Source organism: Bos javanicus, chromosome 18 (genome assembly GCF_032452875.1).
Source record: "Bos javanicus breed banteng chromosome 18, ARS-OSU_banteng_1.0, whole genome shotgun sequence".
Classification (NCBI taxonomy): domain Eukaryota; kingdom Metazoa; phylum Chordata; class Mammalia; order Artiodactyla; family Bovidae; genus Bos; species Bos javanicus.
The window spans coordinates 51555343-51570031 of record NC_083885.1 but is presented as its reverse complement, the minus strand read 5'-3'; the positions used below and the strand labels follow the sequence as shown (position 1 = coordinate 51570031).

General features: G+C 45.2%; 1 protein-coding gene across 1 annotated transcript in view; it reads right to left on the bottom strand.

Annotated features, from left to right (window-relative positions):
* The window catches only part of CD177 (CD177 molecule), a 46136-nt gene extending 38732 nt beyond the window's left edge, over window positions 1-7404 (bottom strand). Inside the window, exon 1 of the mRNA XM_061388499.1 lies at window positions 6205-7404. The gene's annotated coding sequence lies outside the window, so the exon portion shown is untranslated. The remainder of the gene's footprint in view (window positions 1-6204) is intronic.
* Window positions 7405-14689: the final 7285 nt, after the last annotated feature.

Here is a 14689-nt window from a genome sequence, read left to right as displayed (position 1 = left end):
CCCTCACCCATAAGATGCATTTTGGGATAATCTTGGCACCAAATGGTTTATCCTGGGCCATAAAATGATTAACTTGAATCTTGAAGAAGGGCAGACCACCATACAAATAGTTTCATTTACATAGATTAGGGGAACAATATCCATACTGGTTTGTCAAGTAGGTTCTGGGCCAAGAGGCAGAACCGACTTGGAGACAGAGTTTGGGGTAAAGGCATAGTACATTAGCATAGCTTAAGACAAACATTTCCATAAGAAAAAGGCATTGGTTATCTCTAGACTCGAGAATAGCTAACTTCAGGCGAAGCTGGGTGTCATTATGGCAACACAATATTTTAAGAGAAACCTCCCTTTAAATTGGTATAAGAAGGAAAAAATATTGCTAGTTTGTTTCCTCCTGCCGCTTAAGAGAGATAAAAATGTCTGACACTTGCAGGCTATTTCCTCTATTTGGAGACCCCTGGCCTTCCTGCCTGTTACCCTCTCACAAGAACCAACTAAACATGTGACTCTCACTAAATTAACAAGTTAAACAGCAAGAGTCATTCAAAGTGCTTCAAGTGTTCGTGAGCTTATTCTCTAAGGCGAGGTCTCTTCTTTTTAAAAAAAAAAAAAAAAGTATTTATTTAATTATTTTGGGCTGTGCTGGGTTTTCATTGCTGCGTGGACTTTGCTCTAGTCACGGCAAGCAAGCAGGGGCTACGCTCTAGTTGCAATGCACGTGCTTTTCATTACGGTGGCTTCTCTTGTTGCGGAGCATGGGCTCTAGGGTGCATGGGTTCAGTTGGGCTCAGTAGTTGAGGCTCTCGGGTTCTAGAGCACAGGCTCAGTAGTTGTGGTATATAGGCTTAGTTACTCTGAGGCATCGGGGATCGAACCCACATCTCCTGCATTGGCTGGCAGATTCTTTACCACTGAGCCACTAGGGAAGCCCCTGTGTCTCTTCTTAAGAATCCTAAGGCCTCCACATGACTCAGCAATTTTACCCCCACTTTTATATGGAGAGAAATGAAAATCTATGCCCACATAAGAACTTGTACACACACTTGGAGGGAGATTAAGATGGCAGAGTAGAAGGACAAGGAGCTCATCTCTCTATACGACCCATCCAAACATACATCTACAAATGATACAAACGAACCTACAAAACAGAAAGAGACTCACGGACTTAGAAAACAAACTTACGGTTGACTTGCGGCGGGTGGGGGGCGGTGGTAAGAGATAGAGGTAGTTAGGAAGTTTGGGAAGGTCATGTACACATTGCTGTATTCAAAACAGATAACCAACAAGGACCTGTTGTAGAGCACATGGAACTCTGCTCAGTTTATGTGCCAGCCTGGGTGGAAGGTGGGGGTTTTGCGGGAGAATGGACACATGCATATGTATGGCTGAGTCCCTTCGCTGTCCACCCGAAACTACCCCAGTATTGTTAATCGGCTATACCCCAGTACAAAATTAAACATGTAAAGTTTGAAAAAATATATATATCTTCATAGTGAGGCTGGCAGAGCAATGCACACAAACTCTGGTAGGCAGAGAAGACAGGCGATCAGGTCAGGACCTGCGCCCCTGGGAAGGGACACGGAGAAGGATGGGGGTTACAGGGGTTACGGGGCCTGAGAGATCGTCCCTGGGGAGTAAGCTGTTCGAACCACATTCTGGGTGCTGCTGACGTGGGGTCCAAAACTAGGAAGACAAGAGATTCAAAACCAGTGGGACTAACAGTGGGGCTCTTTGAGACCGATATGTCATTGAAGAACGCGCACACGCTTGCTGACTCCCAAAACAGGAGGCAGGCGGCAGATTGACATTGCCCAGGACTCCGGCTGGTTTCCTAGGAGTGCCTGGGCACGTGACCCTGCCCCACCCAGCGCCCAGCCCAGCTCCTCCTGCTCCAGCCTAGCTCCCTTCTGGGGCGAGGGTGCCAGCTGGGGAGGGCAGGGACACACACTTAGCAGGAACGGAGCTGCTTACAGACCGGCCCTGGGGGTTTCTGCTCCAGCAGCTTGAGACTCACCCCCGGCCCGAATAGGGTGATGCTGGCCACCGTGCAGAGAAGCCCCAGCTCAGGCCTGGCTCTCGCTTTAGCCCCTCTGCCTCCTACCAAGTTGATGGCTGTCAGCACAGCCAGGGAAAAGACGGGACTCATGTTCACATCAGACTCAGCTTTCCCACTGGGCACGCATGTAAAACCAATAGGGACAGTCCTGCAGGAGGGCGCACCTAAACAGGTAACCATTTCACTTAATTTCCGACAGAGACAGCAGAAACCAGCGAGACATTGTAAAGCAATTATCCTCCAGTTAAAAACAAAAATCAAAAAAAAGCAAAGACTAGATGAACACAGTGAGAATTTTAACAAGGGATTAGAAAACATGTTAAAAAAAAAAAACAAAACTGAAGGAGACAATAACTGAAATGGAAAAATACCTCTATGGAATTACTAGTAGACCAGGGGATACAGAAGAATGCGTAAGTGATACGAAAGACAGAATAATGGAAATCGCCCAGTCAGAACAGCAAAAAGAAAAAAAACATTTAATGAGAGCAGTTTAAAGTATCTCTAGAACAACATCAAGCCGACGGACATTAGCATTATAGATGTCCCAGGTGGAGAAGAGAGACAAAGCTGTCCAAAAGCTATTTGGTGAAATGGCGGTTGCCAACTGCCCAAGCCTGAAAGAGCAAACAGCTATCCAGGGACAAAAAGCACAGAGGATCCCAAACAAAATGAACCCAAACAGACCCACACCAAGATAGGTCATCATGAAAATGGCAGGAGTTGAATAGAGAAAGAGAAAACCCAAGAGCTGCATACAAGAAAACCATCATAAGGCTGTCAGCTGATTTTTCTGCAGAAACTGTACAGGCCAGAAAGGAGCGGTAATATATATTTAGACTGCTGAAACAGGAAAACCTACCAGTTAGGATACTCTACTCAGCAAGATTATAATTTTGAATCGAAGGAGAGATTTAAAAAAAAAAGCTTCTCAGAGAAGCAAATACTAAGAGTTTATTAATACTGAACTTTATTGTTGTAGCTTAGTTGCTAAGTCATGTCTGACTCTTTATGACCCCATGGACTGTAGCCAGCCAGGCTTCTCTGTCTGTGGGATTATCCCAGGCACAAGTACTGGAGTGGGTTGCTATTTCCTTCTCCACTGATCTTCCTGACCCAGGGATTGAACCCATGTCTCCTACAATGTCAGGGGGATTCTTTACCACTGAGCCACCTGGGGAGCCTTGAAAAGTCGATCTATTAATTAAGGTCAGTGTTTAGTCACCGGCCCCAGGGCCCAGGTTCCTTGGCCCACAATTCTGCTTCTCCTGCCAACAGACCTAGAAAACGCTCCCAAGCGCAACTGTCTGGGATTTCCATAACCTTCCCCTGCGCGTAACTCAGGACCCCCCTACCCTACAAGCTACGGAACAGGGAACCTCAAACCACGGCACCAGTCGAGGGTGGAAACTCCTGAGAACAAACACGAGGGCTTTTGACTGTAGAGGGAAAAATAAGCCCCTTGTCTTAAAGGATGGAAGCAAACCACAGCAGGATCAAGGAAACCAGTTCTATATCCAGAGATCAGGACGTGGCACCACAGTATCAAGGTGGAGAGGAATCAAGAGAACCACATGCTTTAAGAAAATAAAGGCAATTGCAATAGTCCTTACTCGCCCCTGGTTTTTTATTTTCATTGGGTTTTTATTTTGTTTTTCATTTCTCACACAGGCCTCTGAGTCCCCTGAGGATCTAGAAAGACCAGGAAAAGGAGTGGCTCCCTGGAGGGTGGAGGACACAGGATGAGATTCGATGGCTCTCTTTTATGACTGTACTGTTAGTAGAAAAAGAAGTCACTCTATCAGTTCCCTAACTGCTGGTGAGAGAAAAAAACAAAAAACACTCCACCCCTAAAAATACTCCCCTCTGCAAAATACAAGGGCCCTATTTGGGGACCAGGGCCCTGCCCCTCTCAGTACGGCAAGAAACAGGAGTGGGGAGGGGGGCGAGCAAAAAGGCCTGAGCCTTAAACAACCATTTCATGAGCACATCCTCCCAGCCAGCAAGTCTGAAGCCACTTGCTATAATTTCGAGTTGCCGGAATGCCTTGCCTGGCTCCGTAAAACGTCTCTGACCATCTTCCTTGATGCCCAGAGACCCATTCCTTTGGGTCTTTTTGCCAAAGAACTTTTTTTTTTTTTTTGCCACACTGTATGTCATGCGGAATCTTAGTTCCTTTTTTTTTTTTTTTTTTTGCCACACTGAATGTCACGCGGAATCTTAGTTCCTGGACCAGGGTTTGAACTTGTACCCCCTGAAGTGGAAGCACAGAGTCCGAACCACTGGACAACCAGGGAAGTCCCTGATGGAACATTAAGACTGAAGAACAGAGTCTTATGCTCAGCCCCAGACAAAGGCTACCATCCCCGCTTCCTGCCGTTGCACAAGCCTCTCCTCCACCATAAAGTCCTTCCTTCTCCAGCCCTTGCCCTCAGCACACTCGAGTGGCGAGCTCTCTCAGGGGCCCACAGGCAGACGAGTAGTGGTTCCATCTCCGTGCGCCCACAGTTCGTTGGATGTGCCTCCGTTTGTAACTACACCCCATAATGATTTTGAAAATTAAGATAAAGTATGAAACAGAAAACTATCATCAAGAATTCCATTTTCTACCCATAGAAAGTGAAAGTGTTAGCCACACACTCAGTGGTGTCTGACTCTTTGCGACCCCTTGGACTGTAGCCCCGCCAGGCTCCTCTGTCCTGGGATTTCCTAGGCAAGGACACTGGAGTGGGTTGCCATTTCCTCCTCCAGGGTTCCCAATCCAGGGATCAAACCCATGTCTCTTGCATTGCAGGCAGATTCTTTACAGTCTGAGGCATCAGAGAAGCCCTTTCTACTCACTGCTGCTGCTGCTGCTGCTAAGTCGCCTTGGTCGTGTCTGGCAGTCTAGACTTAATCATTATTTAGCAACTTGGCATGTTTCTTCCAATTTCCTTTTCTGGGGTGGCAAACTGTAACCTCCCGGAATGCAAGGATGATATACTTTTTTCTTGTCCATGTGACATGCAGTATCTTAGTTCACAAACCAGGGATTGAACCTGTGCCCCTGCAGTGGGAGCACAGAGCCCTAACCACTGGACTGCCAGGGAATTCCTAATGACAATATACTTTCCCCCCGTTCGTACAGTTCTGGAGGTTACAAGTCCAACATGGTGTCACTGGGCTCACATCAAGGTGTTTGGCAGACGGTGTTCTTTCTGGAGATCCAATGAGTGAATCCGCTTCCTCTCCTGATCCAGGCTCCAGAGACGCCCACATTCCTTGGTGCCCCGCCCCCTGCATCCACCAACCCATCTGGGATTCTGCTTCCATCTTTCTTCAGATGGAGTCTGATATCACTCAAGATAGCTCACTGCATTTACATGGAGAGATCTGCTTCGTATAAGGGGCTTCCCAGGTGGCACTAGTTGTAAAGAACCTGCCTGCCATGAGAGGAGAAGTAAAGACGCCAGTTCAATCTCTGGATCAGGAAGATCCCCTGGAGGAGAGGATGGCAGCCTACTCCAGTTTTGTTTTTTTTTTTTTAATATATAAAGTCCTTTTCTGCTCACATGAAGCTTATATAGACATCTTTGTAACTTATACCTGCCAGTCCTAACTCTGCCCTGACAATTTCTACATGCCTTTTCTTATTTCATCTTTTTTCAGTCTTTCCTTTTCATATTATAATTAAGGATAGTACATAGACAAAAATAATGCGTGGACCACAACAGGGAATTCCTTCAACAAGATGAGTGTAAGGCATCCCTTCTGAAGCCTGCTTCTAGGCTTGGCATTCAGCAAAGCCATCTAACTCTAGGACGCACTCCCAGACCCCCAGAGACAATAACTGTGACACAAGCCCCACGCCTTCTGAATATTCCTGTCTTCGGATTAAGGCATTTTCCAGAATGTCACTCACGAGTTACAGCTACCCAGTCTTTCTGGTCCTGCAAGGCAAGACGTGCCCATCATGTTCGTCTCCAGCTGGCCTGCCCAGACCCTTGGCTACAAGACCCCTCCCCTCCGATGACCAGGGTGACACTTTCACCCGTTGCCATAATTATAAGAGCTCACACTCACTCACACTTACCAACTGCCAGGCAAATACCATGAGTGTTATCACCCGTGTTTTGCCAGGTTAAAAAAAAAACTAAGACAGGACTTACCTGGTAGTCCAGTGGTAAAGAATCTGCCTGCCGTTGCAGGGGGTCACGGATTTGATCTCTGGTCTGGGAAGATTCCACAAGCCCCAGAGCAATAAAGCCCATTTGCCACAACTACTGAGCCTGTGCTCTAGAGATCATGCTCTGCAGCAAGAGAAGTCACTGCAATGAGAAGCCCCTGTGCCTCAATGAAGAGTAGAGAAAGTCTGTGCTCAGCAACACAGCACAGCCAAAATTTAATTATAAAAAATTATTTAAAAAATACAACAAAAGTGAGACAGAGAAGTTAAGCATCAGAAGAAGACAGCATCGTAACAACATAATTTAATCTCCTCTCCCACCCAAATAAATGTTAATAATTCCATCTTTGCAGAGGACACCCTAAGATTTCTGAGGTCTCCTGCCAGGAGCCGGCGTGAGAAGCTCCGCCCATGGCAATGGTCATGAGGAAGGAGGCTCGGCATACGCAAAGGTGGGATCGAGCCTCAGGAGTCCCCCTGGAAATTCTCGAGCATCTACCCCCAAAACCAGAGTCTGCCTACTTTCTGCTTTGTGCTCTCACCTACACCTCTGACTTTACGGGGGGCTGTCCCCCACTACCTCTCTCTGAAAAAAGAAATAACTTACAGCTCCAGTTAATAATTCCTGGGTGTAATGGTGTTTCAACCTACAAACTCCTTTGGAAGTCCTCTAGCCTGCCTGAATAGGTTTTCCCGGCCACATGTGATTGCTCAGAGCCTCCCAACTGTGAGAGGCATGAGATGTTCTAAACTGTCTAAATACAGATTCCTTTGAGCAGTTAAAAGATTGATTAGAAATTGTATTGGTGAAGGGTTTTTCACTTGTTGGGCCAATGTTTGCTGCTAAGTTTCCATATCCCTTACCTACTGTGTCCCTGGCAGTGCATTGATTACATTCAGGAATGTAAGTAGTAGCTTTAATGTTTGTAACCTTGGACCCTTGAGTTAATTCTTTTTCTTGTTATAGCCCACCACACCTTTGCCCTATAGGAATGCAACTTTAATGCTTTTGGAGGGTGGCGCCCGACTAATCACCTTTAGAGAAAAATATGTTTTCTGAAGAAAAGGTCTTAAAATGTTAACAGGCCTCCAGGCCAGAAGATGATGCAAATCACCTAAACTTTTGCATATGATATGTTTGCAGGAAGAAAGCCTGGCTTACTGCGTGACTCTACCCCTTCCCCCATTATCCTTTATGCATAACTTAAGGTATAAAAACTACTTTGAAAAGTAAAGTGCGAGCCTTGTTCACCGAAGCTTGGTCTCCCCATGTTGTTCTTTCTCTCACCTTCTGGCTGAATTATTCAGCCTCTTTTCTCCACTGAATTTCCTCACTGAGCTATCCTTATTCTATTACTCTTTATATCCTTAATTAACATTTAACTAAGCAATCGTTTCCTGATCCTCACCGACGCCATCCCCGCTTCGAATTCCCTGGATCCACCGGGGCTGGACCCTGGCAGTCTCCTGAGTGAAATCCACCTTCTAGAGGGATTCTTTTCCCCTTCCATTTCCAGGATTTTGCCCCTTTCCATTTCCACACTCAGCCTTTTGTTTCCTGTCTTGCTCTTCACGTAGGCACCTGTTCTCTAACACCACACTCACAATTACACGTCGTTCTTCATAAGAGCTTGCTTTTATAAACTGCAGCTGCTGTCCGGGAAGAAAGGGGCAGGATCCCTGTCCCCATAAAACGTCATTTTTATTGAACTGTCAGCTGTTTGCACAGCCATTCTCTGGCCATGGAAGGTGTGCACTGGGAAAAAAAGTGTGTAGTAAGGAGGAAGCAGGAGTGGGGAGAGTCCCTGGAAGGGTCACAAAGAGCAGGAGATCGCAAATGCAGAAACGGTCAGAAAACACACCCAGAGATTAGAGCCCTTCAACAATGGCAGCCCCATCCGCCTCTTTCCATTCCTGTTAACCTCTGACTTCCTCAGCCCGTCCCGCCAGGCCTTGACTTCTTAGACCAGAACTAGAGGTCTGTTGCTGTGCTGGGTGTGTGTTCAGCCTCTCAGTTATATCCAACTCATTGCAATCCTATCAACTGTAGCCCACCAGGATCCTCTGTCCAAGGGATTCTCCAGGCAAGAATACTGGAGTGGGTTGCCATGCCCTCCTCCAGGGGATCTTCCTGACCAAGGAATCAAACCTGCGTCTCCTGTGAATCCTGCACTGGAGGCAGATTCTTTACCATTGAGGCACCAAGGAAGCCCGATATGACGGGTAAGGGAGTAATATCCAACATATATAAATAGCTCATAGAACTCAGTATTAAAAAACAACCCAACTGAAAAATAGACATTTTTCCAAAGAAGACACACAGATAGCCAACAGGTTTATGAAAAGATGCTCAACATCTTTATCTTTAATCAGAAAAATGGAAATCAAAATCAAAGTGAGATATCACCTCATTCTGGTCAGAATGGCCATCATCAAAAATACCATAAATAACAAATGCTGGCAAGAAGGTGGAGAAAATGGAATCCTTGTATACGGTTGCACGCATACTCAGTCACTAAGCCGTGTCCGACTCTGTGACCTCATGGACTGTAGCCCACCAGGCTCCTCTGTCCAGGGGATTCTCCAGACAATAATACTGGAGTGGGTTGCCATTTCCTCCTCCAGGGGATCGTCCCCACCCAGGGATAGAATCCACATCTCCGGCGTTGGCAGGTGGATTCTTTACCACCAAAGCCACCTAGTAAGCTCCTCATAATAAGTAGAGTATAATCTATAAATGTATCGAATCACTAAGGTGTACACTTGAGTCTAATTTAATATTATAAATACACTATACCTCAATAAAAAAGAAAGAAAGGAGAAGAAAGGAAGGAAGGAAACAGGATACTTAGAAACAAACAAACAGAACAATTAAATGCCTGCTTTCCTGGAACTTGTGTGTGCTCAGTGCTCAGTTACTGAGGTGTGTGCGACTCTATGCGACTCCATGGACTGTAGCTCCTCTGTCCGTGGGGTTCCCAGGGATACCAGTGCTATTTACTCCTTGACAATAAGAACGCCTTCCCAGGCGCCAAGGCCATACTAACTCTGCTGACCTGTTTTCATTTGAAATCTTGAAGGAATGTACTCCTGACATGTTTGGTGGACTTTCTTCTGACAAGATACAAACTGTGCTGAAAACCATGCTTCTCCCAAGCAATTCCTCAGAGCCATCTAGTCTCCTAGGCTGCAACCCTCACTTTGGCTCAAAAAAACAACAACCAAAAAAAAACACCTCTTTTCTATTCTTATTATAGATGGGCTATTGATTATTTCCATAAACACAGGTTAAGCAAAGTGACGCCTTGAGCAAAAACCAGAGGGGATGGTGGTGAAAATGGGAGTTCTAGGCTACAGAGATGCCATCACAGCAGTAAAGGGGGCCACAGCATATAGTGGAGTAAAAATCGGACTAAGAGAGTGAGAAGCTTGGGTTAAGATGTATAAAGCTAAGTGCCGAAGTCACGGCTATGTCAGGCAAGAAACCTCTCTCTCTGGATGTCAGTCTTTCTTCATCCATTAATCGGGGGAAGGGAGAACTAATCTAACGACTTCTTGGGCAGGGGAAGAGGGGAGTAATTTCAAGTTTTAATTACTTAGACTATAATCACTTTATAAGCCATCTATAGATAATACAGAAAATTTAAACAAGGTGAATACATTACACAATTGATTACAATCTATTGTTTTTTATTTTAGTTATTTATTTTTGGCTGCAGTGAGTCTTTGTTGCTTTTCGGAGGCTTTTCTGGTTATGGTGAGCCGGGGCTACTCCTCATCGTGATGTGCGGGATTCTCACTGCCGTGACTTGACCCAAAGCATGTGGAATTTTCCCAGACCAGGGATTGAACCAATATCTTTTGGACTGGCAGGTGGATTCCTATCCACTGTGCCACCAGCGAAGTCCAATTACAATATATTATTGATACTATGGCTTCCGTCTCAACATCTCCTTCAATATATGGCAAATTACACCGATGGCTCAGCAGGTAAAGAATCTGCCTGCAACGCAGGAGACATAGGAGACTCGGGTTGGATCCTGGGGTCATTTGTCCTTGAGTCTACTTCTGTTTTGTAAATAAGTTCATTTGTATCATTCTTTTAGATTTCACATATAAGTGATGTCATGTGATGTTTGTCTTTGTCTGACCTACTTCACTTAGTATGATTATTTCTAGGTCCATCCATGATGTTGCAAATGGCGTTATTTCATGATTTTTGTGGCTGAATAATATTCCATTGTGTATATACACACCACATCTTCTTAGGGTGGCTCCATGTCTTGGCTATTGTAAACAGTGCTGCTATGAGCAGTAGGAGGCAAGTATCCTTTTGAATTATACTTTCCTCTCGATAAAGGCCCAGGTAAATGACTTCTAAGCGTTATGACTCAGAGTGTGGTCCAATAGCCAGTAGGAATGGCATCATTCAAAATCTTATTAAAAAATGCAGAATCTTGGGCTTCCCCGGTGGCTCAGTGGTAAATCATCTGCCTGCCAATGCAGGAGACACAGGTTTGATCCCTGGTCCGGGGAGATTCCACATGCTGCAGAGCAACCAAGTCCATGAACCATAACTACTGAGCCTGTGCTCTAGAACCCAGGAGCCATAACTAGAGAAGCCTGCGTGCCCTTAGAGCCCATGCTTTATCACAAGAGAAGCCACCACAATGAGAAGCCCTGGACTGCAACTTGAGAGTCGTCCCTGCTTGCAGCAACTAGAGAAGAGCTCGTGCAGTAACAAAGACCCAGCACAGCCAAAAACAGACAAACAAATATTTTTTTAAATGCAGACTCTCAGGCCCCACTAGAAGAATCAGATCTGTATTTGATCAAGATAATCAGGAGATCAATTAGCACCTTAACGTGCCTGCCACTTTTACAAAGCAATTGCTTGAGACTCACCTCAACTCTGTCACTTAGCGGGGGGAAAAAAAGGTTCAGCCGGGAGGACCAACCCCACGCCCAAGGAGCAGTGGCTGCGTGGGCGCAGGAGGGCCTAGAGGAGCTATCCCACGTTGAAGGTCAGGAAGGGTGGCGGTGAGGAGATACCCCTCGTCCAAGGTAAGGAGCAGCAGCTGCACTTTGCTGGAGCAGCCGTGAAGAGATACCCCACGTCCAAGGTAAGAGAAACCCAAGTAAGACGGTAGGTGTTGCAAGAGGGCATCAGAGGGCAGACACACTGAAACCATACTCACAGAAAACTAGTCAATCTAATCACACTAGGACCACAGCCTTGTCTAACTCAATGAAACTAAGCCATGCCCGTGGGGCAACCCAAGATGGGCGGGTCATGGTGGAGAGATCTGACAGAATGTGGCCCACTGGAGAAGGGAATGGCCTTCAGTATTCTTGCCTTGAGAACCCCATGAACAGTATGAAAAGGCAAAATGATAGGATACTGAAAGAGAAACTCCTCAGGTCAGTAGGTGCCCAATATGCTACTGGAGATCAGTGGAGAAATAACTCCAGAAAGAATGAAGGGATGGAGCCAAAGCAAAAAGAATACCCAGCTGTGGATGTGATTGGTGATAGAAGCAAGGTCCGATGCTGTAAAGAGCAATCTTGCATAGGAACCTGGAATGTCAGGTCCATGAATCAAGGCAAATTGGAAGTGCTCAAACAAGAGATGGCAAGAGTGAATGTCGACATTCTAGGAATCAGTGAACTGAAATGGACTAGAATGGGTGAATTTAACTTAGATGACCATTATATCTACTACTGCGGGCAGGAATCCCTCAGAAGAAATGGAGTGGCCATTATGGTCAACAAAAGAGTCTGAAATGCAGTACTTGGATGCAATCTCAAAAACGACAGAATGATCTCTGTTCATTTCCAAGGCAAACCATTCAATATCACAGTAATCCAAGTCTATGCCCCAACCAGTAACGCTGAAGAAGCTGAAGTTGAACGGTTCTATGAAGACCTACAAGACCTTTTAGAACTAACACCCAAAAAAGATGTCCTTTTCATTATAGGGGACGGGAATGCAAAAGTAGGAAATCAAGAAACACCTGGAGTAACAGGCAAATTTGGCCTTGGAATACAGAATGAAGCAGGGCAAAGACTAATAGAGTTTTGCCAAGAAAATGCACTGGTCATAACAAACACCCTCTTCCAACAACACAAGAGAAGACTCTACACATGGACATCACCAGATGGTCAACACCGAAATCAGATGGATTATATTCTTTGCAGCCAAAGATGGAGAAGCTCTATACAGTCAGCAAAAACAAGACCAGGAGCTGACTGTGGCTCAGATCATGAACTCCTTATTGCCAAATTCAGACTTAAATTGAAGAAAGTAGGGAAAACCACTAGACCATTCGGGTATGACCTAAATCAAATCCCTTATGATTATACAGTGGAAGTGAGAAATAGATTTAAGGGCCTAGATCTAATAGATAGAGTGCCTGATGAACTATGGAATGAGGTTTGTGACATTGTACAGGAGACAGGGATCAAGACCATCCCCATGGAAAAGAAATGCAAAAAAGCAAAATGGCTGTCTGGGGAGGCCTTACAAATAGCTGTGAAAAGAAGAGAAGTGAAAAGCAAAGGAGAAAAGGAAAGATATAAGCATCTGAATGCAGAGTTCCAAAGAATAGCAAGAAGAGATAAGAAAGCCTTCCTCAGCAATCAATGCAAAGAAATAGAGGAAAACAACAGAATGGGAAAGACTAGAGATCTCTTCAAGAAAATTAGAGATACCAAGGGAACATTTCATGCAAAGATGGGCTCGATAAAGGACAGAAATGGTATGGACCTAACAGAAGCAGAAGATATTAAGAAGAGGTGGCAAGAATACACAGAAGAACTGTACAAAAAAGATCTTCACGACCAAGATAATCACGATGGTGTGATCACTGACCTAGACCAGACATCCTGGAATGTGAAGTCAAGTGGGCCTTAGAAAGCATCACTACAAACAAAGCTAGTGGAGGTGATGGAATTCCAGTGGAGCTATTTCAAATCCTGAAAGATGATGCTGTGAAACTGCTGCACTCAATATGCCAGCAAATTTGGAAAACTCAGCAGTAGCCACAGGACTGGAAAAGGTCAGTTTTCATTCCAATCCCAAAGAAAGGCAATGCCAAAGAATGCTCAAACTACCTCACAATTGCACTCATCTCACACGCTAGTAAAGTAATGCTCAAAATTCTCCAAGCCAGGCTTCAGCAATACGTGAACCGTGAACTTCCAGATGTTCAAGCTGGTTTTAGAAAAGGCAGAGGAACCAGAGATCAAATTGCCAATATCTGCTGGATCATGGAAAAAGCAAGAAAGTTCCAGAAAAACATCTATTTCTGCTTTATTGACTATGCCAAAGCCTTTGAGTGTATGGATCACAATAAACTGTGGAAAATTCTGAAAGAGATGGGAATACCAGACTACCTGATTTGCCTCTTGAGAAATTTGTATGCAGGTCAGGAAGCAACAGTTAGAACTGGACATGGAACAACAGACTGGTTCCAAATAGGAAAAGGAGTACATCAAGGCTGTATATTGTCACCCTGTGTATTTAACTTATATGCAGAGTACATCAGGAGAAATGCTGGACTGGAAGAAGCACAAGCTGGAATCAAGATTGCTGGGAGAAATATCAATAACCTCAGATATGCAGATGACACCACCCTTATGGCAGAAAGTGAAGAGGAACTAAAAAGCCTCTTCATGAAAGTGAAAGAGGAGAGTGAAAAAGTTGGCTTAAAGCTCAACATTCAGAAAACGAAGATCACGGAATCCAGTCCCATCACTTCATGGCAAATAGATGGAGAAACAGTGGAAACAGTGTCACACTTTATTTTTGGGGGCTCCAAAATCACTGCAAATGGTGACTGCAGCCATGAAATTAAGACGCTTACTCCTTGGAAGGAAAGTTATGACCAACCTAGACAGCATATTCAAATGCAGAGACATTACTTTGCCAACAAAGGTCCGTCTAGTCTAGGCTATGGTTTTTCCAGTGGTCATGTATGGATGTGAGAGTTGGACCATGAAGAAGGTTGAGCGCCGAAGAATTGATGCTTTTCAACTGTGGTGTTGGAGAAGACTCTTGAGGGTCCCTTGGACTGCAAGGAGATCCAACCAGTCCATTCTAAAGGAGATCAGCCCTGGGATTTCTTTGGAAGGAATGATGCTAAAGCTGAAACTCCAGTACTTTGGCCACCTCATGTGAAGAATTGACTCATTGGAAAAGACTCTGATGCTGAGAGGGATTGAGGGCAGGAGGAGAAGGGGACGACAGAGGATGAGATGGCTGGATGGCATCACTGACTCAATGGACGTGAGTCTGGGTGAACTCCAGGAGTTGGTGATGGACAGGGAGGCCTGGCGTGCTGCGATTCATGGGGTTGCAAAGAGTCGGACACGACTGAGAGACTGAACTGAACTGAGTCATTTCACTTGTGCCCGTTTTCTAATCCAAATCAGAGCTCTCAGATTTTCCCACATCCCAGAATAGAGTG